Source organism: Lytechinus variegatus, chromosome 16 (genome assembly GCF_018143015.1).
Source record: "Lytechinus variegatus isolate NC3 chromosome 16, Lvar_3.0, whole genome shotgun sequence".
Classification (NCBI taxonomy): Eukaryota; Metazoa; Echinodermata; class Echinoidea; order Temnopleuroida; family Toxopneustidae; genus Lytechinus; species Lytechinus variegatus.
This window is the reverse complement of record NC_054755.1, coordinates 10,349,960-10,366,257: the sequence shown is the minus strand read 5'-3', so window position 1 is coordinate 10,366,257 and position 16,298 is coordinate 10,349,960. Positions and strand designations below refer to the sequence as shown.

The 16,298-nt window shown below is 33.8% G+C and overlaps 1 long non-coding RNA gene across 1 annotated transcript; it reads right to left on the bottom strand.

Moving 5' to 3' along the window:
- Positions 1-1,766: 1,766 nt before the first annotated feature.
- On the bottom strand, positions 1,767-16,295 carry LOC121429518. Its single transcript, XR_005971946.1, has 2 exons — positions 16,255-16,295; positions 1,767-2,021 (listed from the first exon to the last, which is right to left on the bottom strand). It is a non-coding gene; the product is annotated as an uncharacterized LOC121429518 (long non-coding RNA).
- Between the last annotated feature and the right edge of the window lie 3 nt (positions 16,296-16,298).

Below are 16,298 nucleotides of genomic sequence, written 5' to 3'. Positions count from 1 at the left end.
GCAAGTTTACACAACAGCGTCGAATTGGGTGCTTATACCAGCAAACAAGAATAATTTGAGAAGAAACATATCCCAAAAATACTGCAGCCGGAAAACCATCAAATTATGAAATAATATTGTTTTGTGTCAATTCACTTTGATGACGCCACAGACGAGCATATAAGTTGTCCTTTTTATCGGTTCCTGATAACGGGATACATTTTATACAGAACAGGGGCCGCAGAACCGGGAAGGGTGGGGGAGGCTTCAGCCTCCACTTCTTTTTCAAAACCTTGTACAAAAACGCAAAAATGACCATACGATTTTGATTTAGGCCCCCTTCCACTTTCAAAACCGTTCCGCGACCCCTGCAGAAGTGTTTGTAAATAATGAGTTGGAATAATCATTGAAAGCATAGATAATCGTATGCAATATATCAGTTTGAGAGAATGACAATTTATGGAATTTTATTCACAAAGCAAATGGTATAAATGCTGCTGGCATGTAATGTCACACAAATAAAAAAACATAACTCTGTTATTATCTGAATGCTTTTTTGCTACAAAATGAGAGTTTCCTCCATATAATATGCTATCATTGAAACATCAGAGTTAACTACCCCTTTAATATAACAAAATACCAAATGACGGTTCATTTTATGTGTTGTTAGGTGAGATAAGTCTTATTTCAACCATTGCAATTTTTGTAATTGATTTTTATTTTTATTCTGGTGTCATACATCGAAGAAATTAATTCGCCTTTCGCTTTGGTTATAGATACAATTATGTCTCTCTGTTATAAATCATATAATAAATAACATAATTCGGAATATTTGATGACAGGAAGTAATTCATCAAGGGTAAATCAAATATATTAAACAATATATTGCATAACATCTAATGATAAACACAATGATCTTGTCACCTCTTAATGAAACTTCCATTTTAAGATTAAAATACTTATGAAATGAAAATCAGTAGGTGCGCAGGACACGAATTGTCAAAGCAACGTTACTCTACAACGATTAACGTCAATGTTACGTTAAGCTATACATGGAAGATTCCTTCCTAACGATTGCTTAGATTTAAATCAAAATTTATCATCGCAACGAAAATGCTTTTCACAATAAAATAACACGTTTGATAAGTATTTTTGATTTCTCATTTTCACAATATTGCTGCATTTAAATGTTTGATCTGTAATATAAACAAAATAGATATGAACTTTTTACTTTTGTTAATGGATGACATTCATTATCACTGTATTAAATCATATGTTGTAATGGGATAGTCTAATATGAATAGATTTTCCAGAGCAAGTGAAGTATTTGACATGAAATAAAGCTATATTCTTTTCATGTATTTAATATTTTACGAACACCGAAGGCATTGGGTTAGTGCTATCCATTTAAATTTTCACAGATCATACGGGTTTCATATTTAAATCGAAAATATATTTTCATGTTTTTGATTGTCATATATAAGAAATCAAAGCCATGCATATTAAACAAAACTTCACGTATTTTTTTCTTTCAGATCAATATATAAAAGGAAACGAACTTAGTATTTTCATGTTATTTTTAGTCCAAACAATATAAAAAGAAGGAAGAATCATATATAATTCATGTAACAATAGATGTGAATTTATAACCGTCTTCGATAACATAATACGATGATCTTCGACTTTATATCAAGGCTTAGTTTTTTAATGATTTGATGACGATGGTAACCGCCGTCAATGACATCAATATTTTAATCATTAACTTCTACAGGGTTTTTGCATGTTGGTCTGCATGCAGCGATGACGGTTATAATAACTGTCGTCAATGACATCACTATCGTAATCATCGACTTCAAGGTTTAGTCTCACGTCTTCGTGAAATAATGTCGATTGCGTAACCCCCATCAGTGATATCAATGCGCTGACCATCGACGACGAAAAGTTACGTCTTCTTGAGATGACAACGATCATCGTAACCGTCGATGCCCTCGACGAGATTGGTGTCCATGGTGTTGAGAACTTAGCCAATGTCACGAACAGGTCTGTACAGGGAGATATAAAATAATAGAAGGAAATAAAGCTGTTGCTTATTGTTGTAAAACTCCTAGTTAATGTTAGCTGTCTATTTAAAAAAAAATGTTTCAGATGAAATGTAGATTGAAAAATAATAATAATGAATTAACCTGTATCCTTCGAAAGTAAGGATTCCGGAAGTTTTAGTCAAAGTGCGCCATCTACTTGTGAAGGTTTTACAATGACAACAGGACCAAAGCTTTAAGTCCTGGACGAACCCTGGGAATCTCGACTCTATTCAGGCATAAAGCCTATGTTGAAGATACAAATAGAAGATTTATATTTAGCTTAACATACCCCCTAACCTCATGTTGTTTGTTTCATTTTCATAATTGTTATGATATCAGGGTTAAAGAAGTAGGCAGTAAATATAATCAAAACATCATTAATTCAACTAGAGGCCTATCATTAGTTGTTCAGTTTTATTGGTTGATGTAGAATATGCTCTTATATACGTGCATTCGCTTAACAAGTATTCGTATTTGTTGAATGACAAACAAGTGTCCCGATATTTTTAAAGATCGTGAGAACTATACGCACTTTGTAAAGGATTAATTCCTTGAATGCACGAGCGCTAAATGGCAGCTCGGGCTATAGCCGGTGTAATAATAATAATAATAATGATAATAAAATGCGTCTCGGAATAGGCTGTTTCTAGACAGATGGTGCTCTACAAATGCCTATTATTATTGTTATCATTATTACTATTATTATCATTATTATTAAGTGCAAATGCGCTAAATTTCTTTTCAGTCTGGACTTGGTGAAAGTAAAGAAGAGGTCTAACGTCAGGAGTTCATTGCATGATTTATGAAGATTTTGTTTATACGTTTTCTTTCAATATTCATTTTTGTCAGTTTCATTGATATCTCTTAGATTGAATGATTTTTCTATTATTTTGTTAGATTCATCGTATTTCACGATGAAAATTCGTCGAGTACTTGTAAAATAGCATTTTTGCACAACCCCATCAATATTCAAATCATTTTCCACATTAATAAACAGTTTTATGGGCTGCCAGCTTTTTAGTGACCCCTCCACTATCAACAAACCTTTTAGTGCCGTTTGTCTAACTGAAAATAAAGTTTTTATGTCAGACATTGTGTCAAAGAGTGCTTTTAGTATTGGAATAAATCCCTACAAACTGTATGGTCCGAGTTTTACCTTCACAAATTCATACCTACTTTAGGCATGTTAGGAGAGGAATATTAAAATAGATAAATGTGAATTCCAAACAATCTATTAAACCCGTTTAAAAAGTAAATGTTAAATCACTTAGCAGTTGTATCAACGGCAAATAATGCAGTCCAATATTTCGCCACAATGCCAGAAAATAGCCTTCTGTGCCTTAAAAAAGGAATAAGTGTTGAAATCCGCCAGCTTCTAAAGAGAAATAACAAAAGTATTAAAGGGCGGTGAAAACAGGATAGTTAAAAGGCATTAAATAGGAGGGGCTAATCCCGTCAAATCACGCTGGAGTGCAAAAATAAAATGGGGGCCACTTCTTAAGTCATGCAATCATAACGGAGCGAGGATGAGAATAGAAGAAAAGTGGTAGACAGTGATTAAAAATTTGAATAATGGCTATAATGGAATCCGAAGAATGTCACAAACCACCATAAATTTCAGCAATTGAGTATGATGGGGGTCCGAGGATCACTCTTTTTAAATAGATGGGGGTGAAATGTGGCAGGGGCATAACAAATCGGGGTTTTAACGAGCTTCTCATATAGTTGTTAAAAAACGGAAAACACAATAGGATTGGTAGCGGTAAAGATTGAGAAGTCTTCGTTTCCAGACGCAGTCTGTGTACAAAAAGTATTCCCTTTTTTGAATAAAATGTTACAGGTAATATACTCCAAGTAATGATAATGCGAATCAATGATTTTAAAATTAACCTCTTACTTTGAAACTTCTTTTTTTAAAATCTACTTATTTAAAAAGTTACATTTGATTTTGAAATCTACATCTTAGACTGAAATCTACATTTGCTTTGAAATTTACACCTTAATCTACATCTCACTTTAAAATGTACATCTCACTTTAAAATTAACATCTGAAATTGAAATCTACATCTTACTTTTAAAATTTCTTTTTTTTTTAAATTTACATCTTGCTCTTAAATGTTTGAATTTTACACCTTACTTTGAAATATTCATATTACTTGAAATTTACAGCTTACTTTGAAATTTAGATTTTACAATGAAATCTACACTAACTTTGAAATTTACAGCTCACTTTATAATCGACATCTTGCTTTGATTTATTTTTTAATCTACATCTTGCTTTGAAATTCACGTCTTGCTGCGAAATTTTCATATTGCTTTGACATCTACATCTTATTCTGGAAATCCGCACCTTTCTTTGAAATTTACATCTCACTTTGTATTTTACATTCTCATGTGAAATCTATATCTTGCTCTGAAATTTACATCTATCTTACAATGAAATTTACATCTTTGTTTGTATTCTACATTATGTTCCTGCATTTCATTTTCAAAGAAAATATCCCGAATTAGATTAATCTGATTGAAGATTTTTATCTTTTAAAGTCTACAGAAGCCACCAATTGGATGCGAAAGTGATTTTCCACTACTTGAAAAGTATTAGGATGTGGTTGACCTTGCCTATCTGTGTCCCCCTGTTTAAAAAAAACAAAGGCCAGATGAGACTGTGAAGAATACACTGTAAAAAATGAAGTGCTAATTTAACACTTACAATGCTTGTATAGTGACTGCACCACGAGTGCTGATTTTCTAGTTTAAATTTGAACTAAAAAATCAGCACTCTTAGTGCAATCACTATACAAACACTGTAAGTGCTAAATTAGCACTTTATCTTTTTACAGTGTACAACATGGGTTATGATGGTTGTGTGGAATGGTGCATTGTATAAACCGTTTCATTTGTTTCACTTTAATGTCTGAACTGTTCAGGACAAACACTATTAAAACGATTTTTTGTGAAAAATGGAAAGTATGTGTACGCACACCCACAAAATCAACGCACACTCTTTCTTCCCTCACGCGCACTCCCCCACACCCTCATACGTTCACAGTGTGCACCTATAATGACGGAATCGAGGGTTTCACCTTCTTATTTCCTCATTCACTTCAGCAGCTAAGACTACTTGAAAAGAAAATAACGATGGGATTTGAATGAGAGTGGACCCTTTCATAAGCTCCTTTTAACAGTCGTAATTAAGATAATCGCCCAATTAAAAGGGTATAATGGAGAAAATGCGAACGGTAAAGGGGTTCCATAATGCGCTTTAGGAGCAGTGATGAGTGACCAACGTTGGTTAAAAATTGAAAGATAGTAAGAAAATAACTACACTCCTCTTTAAAGTATAATTGTCTTCTTCCAATTCTTCCGATTCCTTTACAGAGAAAAGTTTTCACACTTACATTAAAAGAGGTATAACACGATTTCATTTACAGAAAATACCCCAAATTAAAAACAAATGTTCAATGATATTCGGGTTATTTAAAGGTCAAATCCATCCCAGAAATATATTGATTTGAATAAATGGAGAAAATCTGTTGTATTACGCTGAAAAGTTTTATCAAAATAAGACATTGCACATGTAGATATACACTGTAAAAACTGTGGTGTTAAAACTGACACCATTTGGTGTTAATAGAGGACCACACCCTGAGGTGTTAAAATAACACCATAGAGATTGAACATAACACCAAAGAGTGTAAATGTAACAAACATAGGTGTTGTAATAACACCTATAGGTGTAAAACTAACACCACCAATTTAACACCGGTGTAAAATAACTGGTGTGGTCCTCTATGTACACCGGTTAACACTACAGTTTTTGCTGTGCAGGGTATTGTTTCCCATAAACGGTGTTATATTATTGAAATTAACACCAAAGATTTAGATCAACACCAAACAGTGTTGCTGATTTCAGACCAGCAAAGTGTAAAAGTCACCTACTGAAGTATCAAACCACAAGGTGATAGAGTGTTATTTTTAACACAAACACCGAATAGTTTCTCACACCCGTTTCTATGGTCTCCTGTTGCACACTGGATTGTATTAGGTTTAACACTATATTATATTCAAATTAGACACCACTATTTTGCACTGGGTATATAGGGAGCAAAATAATTGCTCATGCTATGTTCGTAATAATAGTAATTGTTATCTAAATTAGATCTTAAACAATTATTGCATAATGAGGACACTTGCATGTACATGTATATATATATATAGACTATTCATGACCATCATTGTTACATGAATTGCACATAATTTTAGGATATTATTATGTTTATTTCGGGTCAAATGATACATTCGTTATTATGATTGAGCATCACCAACACATGACTGTTTCATCCATTTTCTTCATGGTGATATTTTCTTTGTAAAATATTGAAATCAGCTCTGAGATTTTTAACCTTACGACGGATTTTATCTCGAGGAAAATATCCGAAGTGATTTCACCTTCTGAATGTTTGTGGGTTTTAAAAGAGGAATTATAGGTTTCCGTTTACTTTTCATTAAACAAAAAGTAATATAGACATTCTGAGGCTGTGTGTTTTTTGTAAATAAGAGTCGTATGTTGATAAGTTTTCACATTCACAATCGTTCTAATCATCAATGACATGACCACGATGAGAGCATAAATGATATGTTGAATAGATTTCAAGTAAAATAAAAAAGTGAAATTAATTTAAAAAAATCAAACATAATCATGAAAAAGTTGACCATCTAATGCATGATATCGTAGATTGAAGTTGAGGCCAGACCAGCATAAAACCAACAGTTCTGTGTCGTGACTTTTTTGTGAGGTAGAAATTTGCATTAAGCCTGAAATAAAAAAAAGGAACTGTTTTGATTGGTCATTAGTCAGTGTTTTGATCAAAATGCTCATAAAATATTGATCGTAATTGGACAGCAACATTTGAGGATCAATCGTTACTTTAATGTTTTTTTTTTACTTAAAAAATGTTACAAAATATTTAAGAGCCTCAGGCTCCAGTCCTATCAACAAAAATCGCGAAGGCATACAAGACGGAATTTACAAAAGAAAATGACAAGGATAAGATGAAAAATGCTTTCAAACCGCGATTCTTTCCACAATAGCCACCAACCCACGAGATAGTATTTTAAACAAGAACCACCGAATTAAACACGATATAAAAATCGTTTGGGTCAGATTTGACCAGGGATCAGTGCTTTGGGTAGGCCACACTCCGTTCTGGGTCAAAAATGGCCCCGAATAGCGTCGGGTCATTTGAAAACCCAGATTTTGGGTCACTTTTACCCGGAAAAGGAGTGTGGTAGCCAAAATCGACTGATTTAGTGAAATCATATTCGAAAAAAAAACATATATATTTTTATTAACCGATGTTTTGTAAAGTTATTTATAAAAATCGTTTCGTTTCTGTTAGGGTTCCTCCCTGCGGAAGAGGCCACACCAATGACGGATACCTGATGTAATTGGTTAGATTGTTTTCAAGCTAACCCCCAAACCTAGCGGTTTGCTTCTAAAACCATAGCGGGGACTATGTGGGCGAGTTTGAGGGGTTTCTTTGCCAAATTACTTGCCAAAAAGGTAAGCTCCAATTTGAGCACTAAATGGCTTCGCTCGTTTCGTGGTCTTTTCTATTACTTCATCCCTCTATATACCCATCCATCTCCTCCGCTTGTCGGGATCGCGGCCGGGACCCCATCAGGATTCATGGGCCTTTCTTTTGAAAAAGATGGTAATCAGAATTCCTCGACACTTTTGAATCTGTTGGTGAAATCTCAGATCGTCGTGAATAGAATGAGCTATTATCGTACAACCCCATACCCCGGGGGTATTGGCTTGTTTGAAAACCCGCTTGCGATTCTTCTCGGTTCTGGAGCTGTTTCTCCCCCGTCGCGCCCCGGGGCTATCCACACAAAAAAATGGGGAACTTCTATTCATCAGCCCCATTCATTACAAATCGCGTATGGTGGTAGGGGGCTCTGAGCGGATTATTTATCTCATTTTTTTTTTACTTTGCCTCTCCTCTTTTCTCCCTTTCCCTCTCTCATTCTCGTTCGTCTAATAAAAAAAGAAACCATTCGATGCAAGGGCATACCTATACACCGAACTAACGCTTTTTCCAGGGTTGAATCAAAATGAATCGACCAGTCTGGTTCTTGAATGTCAAGTCTTTACTCTCGTATTGTTAGCCCGATGAAGAAGGTAAGGATAGTCAGAAATCGGATTAACAAACTCTGAATATAAACTTTTTAGAGCGAACATAATGACGGAACAAAACGATGCGCCGTATTCCCACCGTAAGTCCCATTCGTAGTTACCCGTGTAGGCAAACAGCACCTATTCATATTTATTGTGCCGTTATGAAAAGAAAGGAAAACAAGATTCGGAGTGTAAGAAGTCAAAGGAGATGGGTATAGAAGAGGGGCAGGTAAACTTAAAAGACTACTGATTGAATAATTGGTGATAAAGGGATGTCCTTTGTGACGAACAGTTAATCTAATACAAGACCGGTCTATCACTTCAAGCCGAATGAGAATAAAAGAAGATTTGCCAATATATACATATAAAAAACCTTGACAAGGCATAATAAAGAGGAAGAAATCGTATCATCTGCTTCTTCTTCTTCTCTTCCATCATGTCCGTCTTTTCTCTCTTTTAGGTCAAGTCCACCCCAGGAAAATGCTGACTTGAATAAAAAGAGAAAAATCAAACTAGCATAACGCTGAAAATTTCATCAAAATCGGATGTGAAATAAGAAAGTTATGACATTTTAAAGTTTCGCTTATTTTTCTCAAAACAGTTTCTATTTCTATTTCTTTTGTTTTTACTGTTTGAATTATACAATATTTCATTTTATATAGATTTGACATTAAGGACCAACTTGACTGAACCATATAGTATTAAACAATGCTAATTCCACATGTTCAGGGAGGAATTAATTGTTGTATCACTTGACAATGATGACATATTTCATATTTCATATAATAAAACGGAAAGAAATAGCGATTGGATGACGTCATATTCTCCTCATTTACATACCAGCCAGGATGTTTTATGAAATTAAGCTGTTTTATGAAATTAAGCGAAACTTTATAATGTCATAACTTTCTTATTTTACATCCGATTTTGATGAATTTTTCAGTAATACATGTATGCTTGTTCGATTTTTCTCTTTTTCTTCAAATCAACTTTTTGTTGGGTGGACGTCATTTTCTTTTCATTCCCCTCCCTCCTCCTTAAGGTGTAATTTTGGAGGTGGGTCCAAAAATATAAAATTTGTTTCACCCACACCCTTTAAAGGTTCAGTTCGGTTGGCACTCAATAATAAAAACTGTAACGATATAATTTACAAAAGTGATAAATAACAAAAAATGTTAAAGGAAAAGAAACTATAGTGTTTTTCATACTTGTAAGGAATTACCGCCTAACATAAATTATATACACATAGTGTGACACATTTAAAACTTAATGGTTTTATTTTCTCTGCGATGTAAAACGAATTTGATATAATCTCTTTTGAATGAATAAAATAAAACTTAAAATACAAACAAAAAAGAAGAAAAAAAGACAAGGATATAGTATCTGTGCTTACAAATTCATACCTATGGACTGAATAACAACTATTTTGGTTCTCATTATGAAAGCGAAAATATCCATGACGAAATATTTGCCGAATCTGTTGCACCGTGTCATTCATGTTGATCACAAAATGCATTTGGAAAAAATTAAAGGCATTTTAGTGTATCATTAAAATCATATGTTCATAAAATTAGTGTATTATAATCATGTTCACGATTTTCGCATGTTTAAAAAACTATGCTTTGAAAGGGAAAGAAAACCGATTTCTCCTGATAAAAATTTAAGTATGCAAATCCCTAAACGTATCAATGTGACAAACAACCATTAAAAAGTGAATTAATAAATTATGAAGTGAAATGCACATTAAATTAATATGAATCAATGTCTATTTGAAATCAATATAATTCAATTGGTGTAAATGTTGGAAATAGTGCTATGCAGTTGGACATAATCGAAATTAACTATGTAGTATACGCCTAACTTGTCTATATTTACATTCAAAATACGCTTTATCTTTGATAAGTATCATTGGTATAATTATGATTATATCGTGTATTTGAGAATGACAAGGTAAGTGTGAGCTCATCCCCAACGAATCTAAAAAAAAAAAAGACAGTTGCCAATAAGAACAAACAAGTCTGTTTCAAAGAATATTGAGGTGCTGAAACGTGTAGTTGCTCATTATATGGTAATTATTATAATTTAGCTACTAATGTTGGTTTAGGCTTGACCCATCCTTTTGGCAAACAGCTTTGGTTTCCTATTCATACTTTAATAATGAGTCTACAAAACTCTGATTCTGCTTGAAAAAAAAGCCCCGCCAAAATTGATCCGTATGCTTTGTTGGAGGGTGTTGGCATCCCTTTCATGCGGAAGGCTAAGCCAGTCTTTGCAAGCCAAAGAACAACCCTTGGTGGCTTTGCACCCCTAAAATCCTCTTTCTGTACCCCTTGACAAAAGGCCTATTACCCTTCCTTAACGAGAAAAAGAATTTCATGATGGGGTGATGATGACCCGGCGAAGGGAAATGATTTTGAGCTTAATTCTTTAAGGAAAAAAACTCACCCTAACGATGATTTGATTTTTATTAACAATAGAAAAAATATTGGTTAAGGTTTGATGACAATACGTCAAACAATAACTGAGTTATGAGTATATTCAACGTTTTTATTTTGTGATGTCACAGTGGAGCACCTCCATGCCGTGTTGCATAAATTTATAAAATTTCCTTTTCTCAGAATTTTGAAATCTATTTTATTTTCACAGGGGATTATCATCAGATACATTATTGCCTGTCCCGTTCTATAAGGAAAGCATTTGTATTCATCATCTTCCATTGAAAAGATACATTTATGAAATTTATATTACATGACAATATGTGGGAGCGATGACAACACAAATTAAAAACTTTAAGAATTCATAAACTCTCTCATCCTTTGTGATGGTTTTTCATCACCAATATTTTTTGCTATCGTTAAGACCAACTTCTCGCAATGGTAAAATCCCCTTTAAGGTTCCTTAAGAAGTAGCTAAAAATTTCTCTACTTTCTCGAGCCGTGATCCCCTCCCATGGTTTTGTTCGACCCCAATTAGATCATTCTTCAATGCTTTTACTTTGAAAGACAGATCGATAGATGGGGGCAAAGGCTACGACTTAATCAACCCAGCCGGGATTTAGCGAGATAGAAAAAAGGGCCCACTTAAGTACCTTTCCGAAGAAAAACCGAGGAATGATTTTAATCCATAAAATGTTGTTAGTCTTCTGACCTGCTGGTAACATCCGTTTATTTCAGAAACCATTAAAATATTGAACTTCTGATTAAAACACTCTATTTGTTAAAAAATTATCTGAATATATTTGAAATGTAGCCAAACTTTTTCAAACAGAAGAAAAGTTTTAGATTAATAAATTTGAGGTGGGTTAATGTTTTGGCTTATTTTATAACAAAAAATTGTAAACTTTTCATATTGAAAAATAAACGTTTGAAGGGTATTTGTTGTTGTTGAGTGAATTGACATTTTCGTGCGTTGTTTGGAGGGATCTGATAATTGAAATGTTTCGTAACATTTTCACCCAGAAAAGATGAACTTTTGCTAACAAAAATGACATCTGACGTGAACCCGAAACGGCATTCACCTGAACTCCTTGAATTTGGACAGAAATAGACCCTTTTTTGGCATAGGGCTGACGTCATCATCATATTACCCGGCACAAGCGCATATAAAATGTACATAACATTGACAATAATGGGTACTTTCCATTCATCAAAAGAAAAAAATTCCTACTACCTGCCCTAAATGTTTTGAAAATCCATTGAATTTACCTGTCCAAGAGATTAGCATTGCTATTCATTTTCAAAGCTTTAATTCTGTACATTTACGACATTTTCGCGTGATGAATTATACCTCTGTAAAATGATTAATTTTGCAGAATGCACACCTTTTTCTTCGCAATTTTGTTTTGGATTTTCATAACTTATCCATCATTATTTGTGATGGAATGTCTGGTGATATGTATGTATTTTTTTTTATTATTTCATTTTTGAGGAAGAAGGGGGGGGGGGGGGTGGACCGAGTTGGTGTAATTATTCAAAAGCTGTCAGGGAATTGAACCGAACTGTTATTCACAAACACGTACTCGACTTAAATCCTTTCTCCCTCAAAATCATTATCTTCTTCTCTCTGTGGGAGATAATCAGCCCCTAAAGAAGAGACGAAATAACCCTCTCCTATTGTTCTCTTGCTTTTGTTCCCACCGCCGAAAAAAATATAACACCGACAGGCAATATGGAAGAAGGAGAGAGAGAGAGAGAGAGTGAGTGAGAGATGGATAAATAGAAAATAGAGAGATAAGAGAAAGATTAAGAGAAACAGAGACCACGGTAGAGGGTGCGTGGGTGTGTGTGGGGGGGGGGGAGAAACAATTTTAATTTAAACATGGGAAGAGAAATTGATTGAGAAAACAGATGGAAAGAGAAAAGTAGAGATGGAGGGATTAATCCAAAGAAACACATATAGAGAGCATGGATCGTTTAACTTTTGGGAATTAGAAAACGAGAGAGGGAGACAAGGGGGGGGGGGGGGTAAACAGAGTGAGAAATAGAAGAGAGATATTGGTCAAAAGAGAAGGGAGATAAAGTAATAGAAATGGAGGGAGAGAAAAAGATATTTATACACAGCAAAAACCGTGGTGTTAACCGGTGTGCATAGAGGACCACACCAGTTGTTTTACACCGGTGTTAAATTGGTGGCGTTAGTTTTACACCCATAGGTGTTATTACAACACCTTTGGTTGTTATATTTACACTCTTTGGTGTTATGTTCAATCTCTAGGGTGTAGTTTTAACACCTCAGGGTGTGGTCCTCTATCAACACCAACTGGTGTCAGTTTTAACACCACAGTTTTTACAGTGTATAAAGGGAAATGGAGGGTGCATGAGCAGTATACGGATGGAGAGAGGAATTAGGAAGATAAAGAGAGAGGGGAAGGAAGATGAAGAGAGAGAGAAAGAGAGAGAGGGAGAGATTGAGAGAGAAGAGAGAGATAAACGTCTAAAAACCCCAAAGGATAATCAATACGAGCGACAACTCATCAAAAAGGGTAACCTCAGTTTTGAAAGGAGGGAAATGGTGATATTTCTGAAGTGAATTAATGGCCCCATTTTGACCGATGAGTGTCTCGTAATCCCCTTTAGAAATTAAACATCGGAGGTGCTTCATCATTTACGATGCCAAAACTTATTTTTACTTCAATTATGTCTATCATTTAGGAGGGTATGGGTGGGGTCACGCTCGTGCATTTCTTGCAGATTTTTCTTTTCTTCTGGGCTGCGCAACAGACACCATAGCACACCCAGCCACTACGCTGTAGTTCTAAATTTACTTGAAGATTCTGAAATTTATTTTTAAATGTAAAAACGAATAACAGTACTAGGTTTATTGTAACTTAGTATTTCTGAAGGATGTGTCTAGGTTAAAGGGGAATCCAACCCGAATACAAAGGTGTTTTTAGAGGGAAAGGAAAGAATCAGATAAGTAGATAGGGGAAAGTTTGAACAATTATGGGACAAAGCATAAAAAAGTTATGATTTAGGATTTTTTTTAAGTTGTAAAAAATAGTAATCACTATACCCATGAAGACTTCAAATTGACCGCATTGGTGATGCCATAGTCATGATAGTAATGTAAGGCAAGGGCTACTCTTCAATGTACTCCCATACATAAAATGGCTAAAGCGTCATTCTGTTCAAAAGTTTTAAACAAAATTATATATTTTTTCATGACATAAAACAATATGCTACCTTACTGCGCCAGAAGAAGAGACGCTTAGGAGAAAACCACAAATCCCTGGTAATTATTATCTTATTCGAAGTTGTTCCACCACTTGTGACAATTTAATTACCTAGTTGTCAAATTGAAATTTGCATCGTATAAGGAATCTCAATTTTAAAACTGTAATTTTTTAAAAAGCTGTAAATTTCTTATTGCTTGTCCATTTTTGTTAAACTATCACCATTCTATTACATTTATTTGTCCTCCTCTCTCAAAGTCACAACATTTTGTGACCAAGTTACGATTCCCCTTACATCAGGAAAAAATAATGATGATAATAATAACGATGATGTTAAGGTTCTATTGAAACCCTACAAAATTCGAATCTTCCCGATATTCTTGTATAATTATTTATAATGAAGTGTTAAGGTCTTCTATTGAAACCCTACAAAACTAAATCGACCGGAACTATACTTTTTGTAAGTTTCATATATAATGTACAACTGTCGAAAACGTTGGCGTATATCAATTTTAAGTTTCGGTATAACAAACACACGTTTGCTGATATAATTTTAAACACTGAAAGGGGGAATTATCGATACGACAGGTTATGATAGCCTTCCATTAATCAATTAATCTTAAATAGAATTTGTCAAAGTAGCTTATTTGATTATTGATAGAATTATAATATTTTAAGCAACACTTAATTAAACTGCAGGCTCTACTCAAGGGATAAAGAAACCATATTATTGATTAAGCCGGGATCAACTTACTTTACTCTCATGGGACTTCTAGGAAGGAAATCTAATTAAAACTTTTTTCAGGATTCCGCCAGACCGTTCTCTTCATTGGATCTTTCGATTTAGTGGCACAATCGCATAAAAATCTCGAAATCCTTCATATATTCATAATCAAATATTAATAATAGATAGGAAACTGTTCCTAATAAAGTATTATTGACTCGCGTTTAGCTTATTTCATACTTCATAGGATATTAAAAGGTCGAGAGACTTAAAGTTTACTTAATTTATACTAGTTCTACGAAAAGTTCCAATCTTGATCGGAAGTTGATTTTTAAAATCGCTTTTATCCACGGTTGGAAAACATTCATCTTGTTTCAAGCTTTCAAATAAAACATGTGACTTTGCTCTGCTTGATAAATTCTACATTATTCTAAGAAAATTAATGTAACTTCTTGTCAAGAGAATGAATTTTGGAAGGAACAGTCTTAAAGTGATTTGAAAATGTTGATTCTAATGCGAGTAAGATTTAGTGCGTATGTAGGGTAAGATTAGGCGAAAAACACAATGGAACTATATACGCATATGTATAATTGGTTGATTATTTCAGGTTTTTGTCTTTATTTCAATTATTTATTTGTTTGTTCATCTATTTATTGTATTATTACTATTATTTTTCTCTTTTGTAGGGGGGGGGGGGTAGATTCTGACCTGGAATGCTTCAAAAGTGTCCCGCTTAATATAATATTTATTAAAACCCCTGCAAGCTGACAACGCATTTTGTAAAAGTTCCGAATATTTCGAGAGTTCACAGACAAGTTCATGGATTGCAGTAAATACGGTAAACCAAATAGAACGTATATTTACACATGTTTTACCATATATAATGTAACAAAATATTATAAAGGGCATTATAATATTTAAGGTACAATATATTAATCATTAGGTACATATAAACTTGATTAATTCCTTTGTTGGATGACCAATTACATTTGCAACATTACATTTTTACATTTTACATTATATTTTTAGCAGTAAGAAGTCCTATATAAGTTTAGTATTTCCCACTGTTTTGTGGACGATTTATTGATATTTTAATTCTGACTTTTAAGTAAAAAAAGAGAATTCTTTGTTTTAAACATGTATAAAAATGATTTTGGTATGTATATCATATTTTGTGTTTTTATTCATTATTTTTTATTTTAATTATCTTTTAAAAACTTTTATTCTGACTTTAAAAAGGAGAATTCTTTGTTTTCAACGTGCCCAAAAAAGACTTTGGTATGTACTCTGCAAAAACTCTGGTGTTGATTTAACACCAGCCCTGAATCTATATATGCCCACACCAGAGAAGTGGACAAAACCAAATAGTATTAAAACAGCATCGGTTTGATTCCAAACTAGTGTTGTTCCAATACTTCTATATGTTGGACACATATAGATTCCGGGCTGCTGTTAAATCAACACCGGATGTTTTGCAGTGTATATCATATTTTGTTTTCTCAATTACATTATTTTAATGTTTCAAATATCAATTGATTGGTTGGAGAATCGATTTCTACCTTTTTGTATTACATTAAATTGGTATTAATGGTGTTAGGATAGAGTGTAGAAGATTTACCTTATAACGGGTGTCCAATATTTCCACATCAAATAATTCGCCAT